Raw genomic sequence first — 14,266 nt, 5'->3', positions numbered from 1 at the left:
GAAATTCCTGGGCAATATATTTTTTTATTCCCTTGAAATTTGAATTTGTGCTGCCCGTTTTTTACTGTGACAGATGATGAAGTAGGAGATAAAGTAGGCGTTAATGCTTAGTTACATAAAGGGGAGCTTTGCATATGTCCATACTTAGCAGCAGGCTAATTTGAGACTCCTACAACAAACCCAGGTCTTTAACACTGGAGTAAGTATCTGAAATTTCATAATGCCAAGTGACTAATTTCTCAGATGGGCGGCTTGTAGAACTGAAAACTTGATTCTAGGTAGATATATTACGTTGGATAAGAGAGGCACCTGCAAAGTTAGGGGCCCAGAGACATCCTGAATTATAGTCGCTTCTCTCTTTCTCTTTCTCTCTCTCTCTCTGCATGTCATTCCAGAATCCCTCCACAATGACGGTTGCAAGTTATCAATTTAAAATCGTGTAAACACGTCTCAGAAAGGTTTCATTTATGCATTTATGTGAATATGTCTGTTTTATTATTAGTGAGACCCAAAGACTTTCAACTCTTTTCAGTTAGGTCTTTTGGGTTTAGAGCTTAGAGATTTAGAAGTTCATTCATTTAGCAAACATCCATCAGGGTCTCTTAGACAAAGCCCTTGGCCCCACGGAGCTCACAGTCTTGGGGAAAATCTGAGTGTCCATGGCAAAGTCAACACAGTGGGATAAAGGCTCTGACTAGGAAAAAAGTGCGGTGGGAGCTTAGAGGAGAGGTGCCCAGGGGTTCCAGGGAAAAAAAGAAAGCAAACTAACATTGGTAATTGTGTGATGCTTCTGACCTGTAGTTCTTTTGCCTTCATGGATCTCTTCTCGTTCTGGCAGTTTCCCTACTTGTAGGTTGGGACAGGGTATCATTCCAAGGATACCCAGGGGAGCTGATGGCTGAAGGGGGTGCAACCTCAAGGTCGTACACTTTGTAAGGGGCGGATCCTACATTCACACTTGGGGCCCCAAGTTCTCTAGCAGGGCTGTTTCCTTCTCGGTCCTACCGCCACTCCCACTCTTGGCCAGGCTGGGTAGTCCTGGTGTTCCCAGGCCTTCTATGCCTCAAGTGTAAAATGAGAACATTGTCCAGGATGACTTGAAGATCTTGTGCCTCTCAAGGGTCTATGATTCCAAGCATGTTTGCTTTCCTAGTCACTGAGAAACCTTGATGTGAAAGTAGTGTCAGTTTTTTATTCATGTTTTACAGAACCCCTTATGATAGGCTGATCTTAATAAAAAAAAAAAAATCTGTTTCAAGATGAAGACATTGAGGAACTAGGATCCTGCCACTTCTCTGTGGTGCCACAGGGTCCTGGAAGGGTCAGTGTTCACGCTTCTGGCTCTTGAGTTTCTGATCTCTGATTCCTCTGTGTGAAATGGCTTTCCCACTACCTCTTAATTTTTATTTTACTTCCATTTCTAGTGGGTGATGCTTGAAACTGTGTTCTGTAGTTAAATACCCCCTAAGCTATTTCTTGCTCTAGATTTTTTTTTTTTTAAGATTCTATTTACTTATTTATTTGACAGACAGAGAACACAAGTAGGCAGAGAAGCAGGCAGAGAGAGAGAGGAGGAAGCAGGCTCCCCGCTGAGCAGAGAGCCCGATGCCAGCTCAATCCCAGGACCCTGGGATCATGACCTGAGCTGAAGGCAGAGGCTTTTACCCACTGAGCCACCCAGGCGCCCCTAGATTTTTTTTTTAAGATTTTATTTATTTATTTGTCAGAGAGAGAGAGAAAGCGAGTGAGCGAGAGAGCGCGAGCAGGAGGAGCTGCAGGCAGAGGGAGAAGCAGGCTCCTCGCTGAGCAGGAGCCTGATGCAGGACTCTATTCCAGGACCCTGAGATCATGACCAGAGCCAAAGGCAGATGCTTAGCCAACTGAGCCACCCAAGCATCCCCGCTCCAGCTGTTTTAAAGTACATGTGTGCATACGTGAGCACACATGGATTCCCTCACTTGCTGGTCGTTGGAAAGAGGTTGCAGACTGAAAGTTGAAGGGCCAGATGTTTGCCTGCAGATGTATTTTAAAATATTTTAAAATTTATTTTGCCCAAGTAACGCTTGAAAATGGTACATATTCCAAGAAAGACCTGCACAGGATTTTCTAAACGTTTAAGCTGACATTTAATGATTGAAGGATTTCACACATAAAAATCTGGGTTTATGATGTCTCATGAAAAGCAGATCTGGCAACAGGAGCCCATATTTCCTGTGATGCCACCAGTCAGCCTTCCCTTCTTTCGGCTGACTGTGAGCTTACCACACCTCTTCCTGAACCCCATCCCCAAGTCCTTACCACTGACAGCCTCTAGCTGTCTGGAATCACTAGGTGTCCACTCTACACATCTGTGTTTGCACCTCTTCGCCTCAGGTATTTGTGTTTTGTTTGTTTGTTTGTTTTCTTTTTTATGTAGGCTCCACACCCAGTGTAAGGCTTAAACTCACAAGTGTTTAAACCAAGAGTCACAGGTTCTACCTAAGGAGCCAGCTAGGTGCATCCTAAGTATTTGTAGGTTAGATGCTCCACAAGCACGGGAGGGAGCCTGGTGGGTGTGTGGCTAAAGTGCTCCTAGCGGCTGGTGCAGGAGGGTGGTGACCTTCACCAGCCCTGGGAGGATGTAGGTGGGTGAGTCCTATAGGAGATGCCTCGTCCTTTCTGAGAAGAAAACAGCTGATCAAGAGCGAGGCTTAGGGTTGGCTGGGATATTTATTTTCTGGGCAGCAAGCAAACAGTGACAACAACAAATAAAACAGGGAGACCAAAGGAAACAGAAAATGAAACACACACACACAACAACAACAACAACAACAACCAATAAGGGCATTGAAGGGCAAAATGGGCCAGTAAGAGATACTGGAAATGAGACCCATGAGCAAATGATTACTCTCCCTGCTTCTCACCTGCGAAAGGGCATGTGTTTCCTAGAGAACACTCGTGAGTGTAAGAGGCAATGTAATGAAAGGTTGCACCAAAATGCCAGGGTTTTCATAGATTACAGAGGAGGTGTGTTACCTCTGAATGTACATGTGGCTGCTCCACTTCTTGATGTAGGAAGTAAAAAAAGAAAAGAAAGAAAAAGAAAAGAAAAAAGAATTTTCTGGATAAAACTCTGCTTTTTTTTTTTTTTTTTAAACCAAATAGCTGTAGTCTTCTGGCATTAAAAATGAGTTTTTGAATATGACAGTGTTTCTCTTCCCAATGACAGTTGGTCCGTGTGGTCCTGCCCAGTTACAGAGGGCCTACAGAAGATGAGCCTGCAGAGTTAGTGTGACAGTTTGCATTTCCAGAGGAAGTGACTTTACCCTTCTCGTGATTATAGCAAGTGCTCTGGCTCAGCCTCAGCTGAGTTCAGAGTTTGGCTGTGTGTGCCCCTAGCACACACATGTGAATGGGCTTATCTGATGTCATTAGGCTGGTAACAACTCTTCCGGTTCTCTCCCACCCAAGGACATGATAAAATTGTGCTTTTGTGTTGTCCGGAGTTCAGCCATGCTCATCGGACTTTCTTTAGCTGAAGAATTGCATTTAGAAGTGATTTGTGTCACATCAAGCAGCTGCCTGACCACAGAAGCCATGGGAGCATGTCAAGACCCTCCATCAGCGTGGCTTCCTGGCTGACTTGGATAAGCAGACACCCCTAACATCCTGCACAGAACACACAGGGGACATTAGGAACGAACTTGGGATGTCACAGCACTGTTCGTTTTGTTTGTTACTGCTGCATAACGTGGCCTATCCTGACTGATAAGGATAATATTTTATAGTTTTTTTTTGTTTTTTTAATTGAAGGAGATAGAGTTTTTGTTTACTTCTCTTGCTTCTTTTGTGGAGGGGAGATGGGGAGAGTGGAAGAACAAGGACGTTGGAAGGAGGTGATATGGATCTGTTCTCTAGCTAGGCCCTTTGTCTGATTGGAGGCCACAGTGGAGAAAGAAGTTGAGTAGGAAGCTAAACAAACTCTTTTCATGGGTGATTTTCAGAGTCTTGCCCTAAGTTTTCAGACCCAAGTGACAACATGATGCCTTGAAATCAGAAGAGAGCCATATTCCCACCTTTCTGCTAGGACCCAGTGGTCTGGGGAGGATCTTGACCCAGCCTCTCCTTTTCAGACATTGGTATTTCTACGCAGGAGGGAGCAGCAAAAGCAGGTATGGTTTCCTGATGTGACAGCAGGAGCAGGCAAACCTGGGCAGACTTGGGACTGGACATGCCCAAGATATCACCCAGGAGATACCCAGAAACAAGTTGGGGGAATTTTGGGAGGAGCCGCTAAGGGTGGGGTGTTGCACTGTTGATGCTAAGAGCTGCCGTCATTTGGAATTCATATTAATGGGACCTCCTGCATATGTCCAGGCTCGGGAGATGTGGAGACAGTGAGTCAGATCCTTAATCAGGGGTTTTGGTCCAGCAGGGCCTGAGGCCAGGCTGCAACCTGGTGACGATATGCACCTGTTGATTTTCCTGACTGACTTAGCTTTCCGTGATTGCTATCTGGCACCGTGGGTCAGTGTGGATTCTGTCCAGCACTCAAACTGACTATGCTACAGATTCATTTCATGAAGAAGAAAACCAAACTGTTTAATATTATTTTATAGACCACTGTAATTTCTAGGCTTCATTACAGGACCAATATTCCTTTTTCTTTTTTCTGTCAACATGGAAGACAGCATTTATTCTCTTCATAATCAATGATAATTTTCTCTTGGGGATAGAGTTTGGGAGGCAGTTTAGCAAACTACATTAACCTTGTTTATGAAATGACTTTTAAAAGCCACCATATACTCCCAGACAGACAAAGTGCTATCAAAGCACAGGTATCTTTGTGAGGCTATATGATGCCAAAAAATAGAGACTATTTTGTTATAATTAAACTTCAATTGTGCTGGTTTGTGCTGGCTCCATTTTAACACCCTTCACTAATCCACAAACTCAGTCCTTCTACCTCAAGGGTATTATTAACAGCTTATATTCATCTTAGGTTCTCTGACCCCTGAAGATGACCTGAGAGGATCAATTCCTTGTCTCTCTTCTCTATTTTATTTTCTTTGTCTCTGTATTTAGGCAGCAGTGTGGAATTTTCTGGCAGCACCTGCAGTAATGACCCTGGCTTTGAGAATCCATTAATTCCTCTCCATCAGCTTGGATCAAGCGGTTAGACAACTCTGGGCACCATGGTTTTGTGTACAACAGAGCCATCTTCCTATTGAAATGTAATGTAAAAATCTGGGACAATGTCAACATGGGAAATAGCATTTATTCTCTTTATAGATAATGGAAAACTTTTATTTGTTAATCAGGTCACATCTCCTTAAAATATTATAACTTAACACTTATAAAGATCTTTCTAATAAATTAACACAGTCTCTTACTCCGAAAGGGTGAAGTACTGATTCTTGCTCAGGGTCACCAATTAGTAGCAGAGATGGAATTCTTTTTTTTTTTAAAGATTTTATTTACTTATTTATTTAAGAGAGAGAGAGAGCACAAGCAGGGGGAGCGGCAGGCAAAGGGAGAAACAGACTCCTGGCTGAGAAGGGAGCCAGACTAAGGACTCCATCCCAGGACCTGAGCAGAAGGCAATGCTTAACTGACTGAGCCACTCAGGCGCCCCAGAGATAGCCTTCAAACTCCTCAGGACTTCAGGCTCCTTTACTAGCCCTACCCCCCTTCACTTGGGAAGCATTGTAAAGTAATTAAGGGGTGACATCTTCTACAATACTTTAAACTTCCACACTGACTGGACTTGTTTTACAAAAAAAAAAAAAAAAAAAAAAAAAAAAAAAACTTCCACACTGTTATTTTGCTTCTAGAGAAAGGGTTACAGAAAAAATTTTTACGCTTTGATGTAAAGTACAATGGCATGTTACTAATGCATGGGTGTTACATTTCCCTAAAGAATTGCGCTCTTTCTTACATTGGCAAAGCAAGCCTGCCTCTCTATGGTCCACCCTACAGATCTACACCCAAATCTGAAAAGATACTAAATACAAGCAGATATCTGGGATCTGAAAACAAAGGATTAAAAAATATATATATATAGATATTTATATATGTATATACACACACACACTCATATATACACATACATTTATATATAAATAAATATCTATTTATTATATTTATGTAGTATATACTATATAAATACATTAAATAATCAATAATAAATATATTAAATAATATACAAATATATTATAAAATAAATATATTTATTATATTTATATTTATTGTAGTTATATGTTTAATATGTTAATATTAATAGTGTATATTATATATTATGATGTTAATAATATATAATATATAATAAAATATATATAACATCATGATGTTATATATTATATTAATATATATTGTATATATAATATAAATACATTAAGTATATAACTATAACATATATAGTAAATGGTTGCTTGGATATCACTTCATCCAAACCCTTCCTTATTAGCTCTAAAGAGAATTATGATCACAGAATATAGCAAAACCCATTTACTGAGTGACTGTTCCTGGGCCAAGCATGGCACTCAGTCTCGTGTCTATCTGCTGTCATTTAATTCTCACAGTGACCCATGACCTCAGTACTAGATTAGCCCCATTTTACTGAGGAAGAACTGAGGCTTACTGAGTTTACGTAAACTAAGCAAGTAAGTGGCTAAGTGGTATTCACAACCACACCATTGATTTTACTCGTGTACCTGAGGAAGGCTCATTTCTGGGGGGAGGTGGGGGGTGGGAATGATTTTCACAAATTAAAAAAATGGAAACAACCCAGAAATGAGTTGAAGAAACCATTGTAACCTATGTAACAGATTTACACTTCGGGTTTTGGAAGCTGGCTTCAATGAAGACCTGTTAATCTTGTCAATTTCTCTAGAAAATTAATTTGCTTTGCAGCAAAGCCTCAGGACAGTGTGTATTAGACATTTCAAACCAGCGAGACCCAGTCTGCCTTTAGTCAGGCACAAATCATACACTTTATAGTGGGGGAAAACCCTGTAAATTAAGACAAAGCAAGGTGAAACATTCTTCATTTAAAGAAAAGCTAGCCCCTTAATATATCTTCTAGCTACAGGGTCTTGACCCTTGAGGATGCTGAAAGGGAAGGAATAACAGGGTTGATTGAGGAAAGGGGCAGACATCAACTTTAGAAAGGCTGTAGCAGAGGAGCTGGCATTATGATGCCCGTCATGACTTCTGCCTGCCAAAATGAGATTCATTAAAGAAAACTCTTCACTAAATTAAAACCCTCCTCACCAGTCTCCTCCCCTCCAGATGTTAGCAACCCGCTGCTGTTTGACAACATGGCTGTGGGTAATCAGTGGAAATGCTTCATCACATTCTAACAGAAGGGATGACAAGAAGCACGGGGAAATATTTTATTTACTTGTAACCCAAAATGATGGAAACAGCTGACTGATGACTTTTTTTTTTTTTTTTAAAGATTTTATTTATTCATTTGACAGACACAGAGAGATCACAAGTAGGCACAGAGTCAGGCAGAGAGAGAGGGGGAAGCAGGCTCCCTGACGAGCAGAGAGCCTGATGCGGGGCTGGATGCCAAGACCCTGAGATCATGACCCGAGGTGAAGGCAGAAGCTTAACCCACTGAGCCACCCAGGCACCCCTGACTGATGACTTCTATCAAGAATCCACAAGGAAATGACAGGATGCTCTCACTATGGGAGGCGACTGCTCTCAAGTTCAGATGTGGCAGTTCCTGCTCCAGCGAGATGCCCAGATGCCCTTATGATTCTTCCCTGAAGATGACAGGACGGCTCAGGGTGTGGGAGCGAGGAGGAGCCCGTGGCTCAGAGAGCATCAGGCCCTTTGGTGAACTGTAGTCTTTCCCAGACTGAACAACTCCGGCAGGCATTTCAGTTTATGGGAAATGGCAGAAAACAAAACTCTCCACGTCAAACAAAAATGAACTCACTGTTCTGCTATGTTGAGTGCTCTCTCAAAGGCACATCTTGTTAGCGAGGCCACGGAACGACACGGCCCCTTGCCAGTGCGGCAGGTGCCTGCACCCGGAAGAAGACAGCGGGGACCACAGATCTTGTATTCCAGCTCATTCGGAGCAGGAGATTAGCGTGCCCCCTCTGTCACTAAAGTCCCAGGGAATAAGAGTGTCAATACGAGTCACAGTAGCATTTCTTTGCTTGGATCTTTGACTAGACCCTCAGGTCCTTAAAACCAGGGACACAGCTTGTTTAATTAAATTCCCAAATCCTCGTTTAGCTCTTGGCCCTCAGTGGGAACATAATAAATATTTTGAATGAATGAATGAATGAATTTGGTCTTGAGTTGAAAATTGAGGAGGGTACTTTCTTCGTTCTCTCTCTCTCTCTCTCTCTCTCTTTTTTCTTCACTCTCTTTGACGATGCTTTGGTCAGCCAGGGTCCGGGGGTGCCTGTTGCTAAGGTAGAGTCATTACCCTTAGGAGACTAGATGTGCCCCGTATACAAGAGGGGAGGAGACTTGGGGTGAGCTGCTTTGCTCATTCTGCCCCAGGGCTTAGGGGAGAAGGGAATCTTGTAGTTTTATATTTGTCCTGAAGCCAGTCTGGGGCTGAAACTCCAAGTCAGAGTTCTCAACCTTCGCTGAATCTTAGAAGCTACGGGGGCGATGTAAAACAACTTCTGGGTGGGTCGTTGGCTGAACCTCTGCCTTTGGCTCAGGTAACGATCCTGGTGTCCTGGGATTGAGTCCCACAGAGGGCTCCCTGCTCAGGGTGGGGAGCCTGCTTCTCCCTCTTCCTTCTGTTCCTGCCTGCCTGCTTTCTCTCTCTCAAATAAATAAATAAAAGCTTGAAAACAAAACAAAAACAACACCAAGCTCCTACCCCCGACTCATTACATCAGAATGCTGGCTGGTGATTCCAAAGCCAATAATGCTTGGTGGCTATCTCTAGGGCACAGCTGCAGTCAGGGACCACGGCTCCAGTGCAAGGTGGTTCTCAGCTTCGTGATGCATTAGAATCACTTGTGACTGTTCCCAGTGTGTCAACACCTGGCCCCATTTCCAAAGTGGGAGTCGGGGGTTCAGCTTGAGTTCACACTTCTGTATTGACACAGGGTTTTGAAAAACAGCAAGGATTGAAGAGAACCCTTTGGCTGGGGGGATGGGCGTGGCCTCTCAGAGAGCAATCAGGATGCTTGTTAAGAACACACGTTCCCGAGTCCTCCCGATACTTCCGAACCCGACTCTCAACCAGGGGCGTGGGGATTCGCGTTTCTGCGTAGAGCTGCGGCTGATTGTCAGGACAAGGAGATGATTCCAGACGGGTTTCTCAGAGTGTGGCCCTCAGGCCGGCAGCATCAGGACAACCTGGGAACGGGTTAGAAACACAATTTCGGGGGTCCTACTTTAGACCCACTGAATTTAAGCAGCCCTGTAGGTGATTCTGATGGCCACTGGAGCTCAACAACCACAGTTCTAGTTCCCTGCTTCTCAGAACGTGGAGCCCAGACAAATGGCCTTGCCTGGAGCTTGTTAAAAATCCAACTCTCAGCACCGCCCCCCGAAGATCTAAGGAGCCAGAGTGCCCGTGTTAGGCTATCCCCGGGCGATAGGGATTGCACTGCGGGGCTTGAGAGAACTCTGCTTATTAACAAAGTAAATATCACTTCACTGTGGAAAAAGAAAAATGTAAACTCCTTTAAGGCGGAGCGGAATTCCCAAATCAGTCATAGGTCTCTACTTAATTAAAGAAAAACGGAAGCAGATCCCTTGGACCTGTACTAATATAATCAATAGATCCCAGCATTGTGTTTTTAATTCAGCTTCAGGAAAGGGTTCAGGTAGGATTCAATATGATCTTCTAACTCCTGTCCTGTATTCGTTGTTCTTTCCCCAGTTTTTCCTCATTCAATATAGAGTCTATCGAATTACTGTACGATATTATCTTATATACATGTAAAGGTATGACCTGGGGAGGGAGGGGGAGAGTAAGGAGGCAGAGGAAGAGAGACTGGATTGATAGAGGTGCTTTAAGGAATTGGCTCACATGATGATCATGAGCCTGGCGAGTCCGAAATCTCTAGGGCAGCCTGGCAGCTGAACAATGCCAGCAAGAGTTGAAGTTGTGGTCTTGACTCCAAAGGCGGTCTGGAGGCACATTCCTTCCTTCTTGAAGGATGTTAGTCATTTTTCTCTTAAGGCCTTCAGCTGATTGGGTGAGACCCCCATATAGTATGGAGGATAATTTACTTACTCAAATTCTACCAACTCAAACCTGCCTTCAATAAAGTTTCTTACAGCTGCAACTAAAAACACTCCTCACGTTTGTGGGTCTTCATTCATCTTCCACATTGGCCCTTGGGGGTTAAGTCAACTCAGCCTGAACCCTGGTTTCAAGGCCTGGGTCAGTCAGAAGTCCTTTTCACTCTTTTTCAATTTGCCTGCCTAACTTCCTCGTGACTGCATCTGCTCCACTTCTGGGTCCAAAAGGGCCCGTGAGTCGTGGCCCCTGCTGTCTGGAAAGACAAGTTCAGATCAGGCAGAGACAGGAGAACGACTGTCTTGAGGACTGACTCCTTTTAATTTGGAGGCATTTCCCCTTTGGGCATTGTGTTTAAAATGAGACGAATGATTTCTGGTGGTAGCAGGGAGATAATTTTGCATAGGCAAGACTCTGAAGCTGGTGTAGTTTGCCTGGCTTAAAGAGAGAAGAGAGGTTTAATTTATGAGAGGGTGGGTACGTGTAGTCCTTGAGAGCTGCCCAGATTTTTGCTTTGGTTTGTCTTCATTGCCATGCACGAAGGTCACCTTATGCCACCACCACTGGGGCCCAATCCCTGGTGGCCAAGGAAGTCATGCAAAACACTATGCAAATGACAGCAGTTCCCAAGATGCAATCTGGCCACCGTTTGTGTAGGTGGATGATGCTTTCCGGAGGTGGGGGAGCTCTGTGCCAGAATCTTGAATACTACTCTTATGTTGATCCTCAGTTGTCACAGAATTGACTCCTTCAAACTGGCTCCCATGTCCTTTTGACATGGCTTTGTTGTTCATTCTTCAAGCATTTCTCTGATTTCTGGTCCAACAAGATGTTCTAGGTTTATCCTGTACTTTCTCTGCAGCAGCCTTGCAATTGCCATTTCTGTAAGGAATTCTGGTTTATTTTGAAGTAGAGTGGTATTTAAAACAGGGTCTGGTTGCTGTTCTGCTCATTACTATTGGGCTGTGCTTACTGATGTGTGCTCATGGCTCCCCGGCCCTTCCAGTAGACAGAGCTACGGTGCATACACGCATGCTCCCCCATATATGTTTCTGTATCTAAACATTATCTGTCTACCTATCATCTACCTATTTATCAAAAACCAAAAGGTCACCCTGATAATTCACAACACTCTGGGGTTTGAGCTGGTTCCCATTATCCTTTTTTGTTGTTTTTAAAAGATTTTATTTATTTATTTATTTATTTATTTGAGAGGAAAGAGTGAAAGAGAGTGAGAGAGCACGAAGTGGGTGGGGGGCAGAGGGAGAGGGACAAGCAGACTCTTCAATGAGCTGGGAGCCCGACACGAGGTTTGATCCCAGGACCAATGTGTAACCTATGTGTGTAACTAATCCCCCATCATTTCTGCTGCCTCCTTCTCAGCGTGAATACCTCCTGATCCAGCCAGTCTTCCAACCCTCCATGGCCCTAGTGGATACCTTCTTCACCCGCCTGGGCTCTACAACCTCTGAAAGCTCCCCCTACTGCCCTCAAGCACGGGTGCCCTTCCCACCCTTCTTAGACTGTGACACCCCTTGGTGAGATATCCCTCTGTGTGGATGGCAGGATTCTTTTTTCTTTTTTCTTTTCTTTTATTTTTTTAAAAAAGATTTTATGTATTTATTTGAGAGGGAGAGCAAGAGAACATGAGGGTGGGGAGGGGCAGAGGGAGAGGGAAAGAAGCAGGCTCCCTGCTCAGCCGGGAGCCCGATGTGCCGCTCGACATGGGGCTCGATCCCGGGACCCTGGGATCACAACCTGAGGTGAAAGGCAGATGCTTAACCAACTGAGCCACCCAGATGCCCCCGAAGGGTTTCTTTTAAGGGAGAAAATATTAGAAGTGGTTTTAGAAAGAATTGCTTCCTTCTCTTGTTTTAAGCGAAAATCCTATAAAGCACAGGCGAAGCATCGCGGTCATTTGAAACCGTCGAAGTGGCCTGCAGACTTCTCCAGCATGCAGCTGGATGACCCTGCCACCATGGAAGGGCTTGAACTCTTCAGCATGACTTAATTTTCAATGTAAATGGGCTTCCGGTAGTTGTTTTGTTACCGAGCCGAGCAGAGCCGAGCAGGTTGCAGCTTTTCTCTTTAGATTTTGTTCATAAAAGCCCAGAACTCTCTCCTAGAAAAGTGCTCTGTTGCTTTCTGTAGCGCCTGTCTTATATTCCTAAAATTGTTTCCCTTGGTAAGTTGAGCCTTTCTTGCCCTTGAACCCAAATGGAAAATTGCTGGTGAAAACCCCGTCCGTTCATGCCAGCGTGTGTTGAGTGGACACATTCAGAGATGGCTGTTTAGCTGAGCATGGAAAGGCACTGAGAGGAAGCCTGCTGTGCCCACACAGTTTCCCACAGCAGACCCCAGATGGCTTCTCTAACTTTCCCAAGCTCACAGAGGGGCTAAGAGACACAGCTGAAACCCTTACTTCAATGTGTCTAGTTGTGATGGCTAATTTTATGTGTCAACTTAACTGGGGTACCCACATGACTGATTGACTATGATTCTGGGTGTGTTCATGAGGGCGTTTCTAGGAGAAACACTTGAATTGGTGGACTGAGTAAAGCCGATGGCCTTTCCTGATGTGGTAGGCATCCTCCAATCCATCGGAAGCCTGAGTAGGACAAAGAGACGGTTCAATTCACTCTGTGTCTGATTGCTTGAGCCGGGACACTGATATTCTCCTGTCTTCTGTGCTTCTGGGGCTCAGGCCTTCAGACCTGGACTGGGACTCCACCATTGGCTCACACACCTGCACACAATACCATTAGCTTTCCTGGGTCTCCAGCCAACAGAGAGCAGACTGTGGGACTCCTCAGCCTGCATAGCCACGTGAGCCAATATCTTTTTTCTCCCCCTAAAGATTTATTTATTTATTTGAGAGAGAAAGAGAGTGGGTGGGGTGGTAAGAAGGTGGGAAGTTATGAGGGGGAGGGAGAGAGTCCTAGGCAGACTCTATGCTGAGCGCAGAGCTTGAGCCCGACATGGGGCACGATCTCTAGACCCTGAGATCACAACCTGAACTGAAACCAAGAGTCACATGCACAACTGACTGGGCCACTGAGGTGCCCCACGTGAACCCATATCTTATAATAATAACCTTTTAATAATAATAAATAATATATAATCTTAAAATGGTTCTCTCTCTGGAAAACTCTAATAGAGCAGTTGTTACAAGTTCACACTGAAGGTGGTATGGCATGTGTGAGTTTTTACTGAATTTGAGAATCCATGTGAGAAGTAAAAGAATAATTAAATCAAATATTTGGAGGGGGAAAAATCATACAGGTCAAGGGAGCAAGATGACGGAAGCATTTTAAGGGCAGTCTTCGATTTAGCGTATGGCTGTTGGAGGGATTTATGGTCCAACAAGGACTGGGGCATCAGGTGAAATGTTGCCAAAAGATGAGGCTCCTCAGTCCTAAGGAAGATTGATGTGTTATAAGCCCAAGACAGAACTCTGTCTAAAGAGAAAGCTCATTTTCTGGATATACAAAGTTGTCCAAAAAAATCCATGAAACACTTTGCTGCTGTTCAGAAACTAAGAGTAGGAAATAAGTGCATACCCTAATAGAAGTGAGGACAGAGAATCAGGCCAAAGAGGGACCTGGGGGTCTGCACACCCCAGTGATACGCAAGTCATCTCAGGGGACACCAGAAGGAAACATGGCTTTGCATGCTATGCTGTGTAGAAAACAGACAAGACAAAGAAATTTAAATTAAATGATGGTAGCTTGTTTTTTTTTTTTTTAAGATTTTATTTATTTACCTGACAGAGAGTAGGCAGAGAGGCAGGCAGAGAGAGAGGGGGAAGCAGGCTCCCCACTGAGCAGAGAGCCAGATGCGGGGTTTGATTCCAGGACCCTGAGATCACGACCTGAGCGGAAGGCAGAGGCTTTAACCCGCTGAGCCAGCCAGGCGTCCCAAAAAAGCCTACATAAAAGGCAATCAGAAGGGATGAGCATCTAGACGCCTTGGCTCGCTCGGTTGATAGATCATGCAACTTTTAATCTCAGGGTTAAGAGTTTGAATCCCATGTTTTTAAGAAGAGATTAC

The sequence above is a fragment of the Mustela putorius genome, unplaced genomic scaffold (genome assembly GCF_011764305.1).
Source record: "Mustela putorius furo isolate JIRA1106 unplaced genomic scaffold, ASM1176430v1.1 tig00003846_pilon_pilon_pilon, whole genome shotgun sequence".
In the NCBI taxonomy this organism is placed as follows: domain Eukaryota; kingdom Metazoa; phylum Chordata; class Mammalia; order Carnivora; family Mustelidae; genus Mustela; species Mustela putorius.
The sequence above is the reverse complement of the archived record's forward strand: the minus strand, read 5'-3'. Positions refer to the sequence as shown.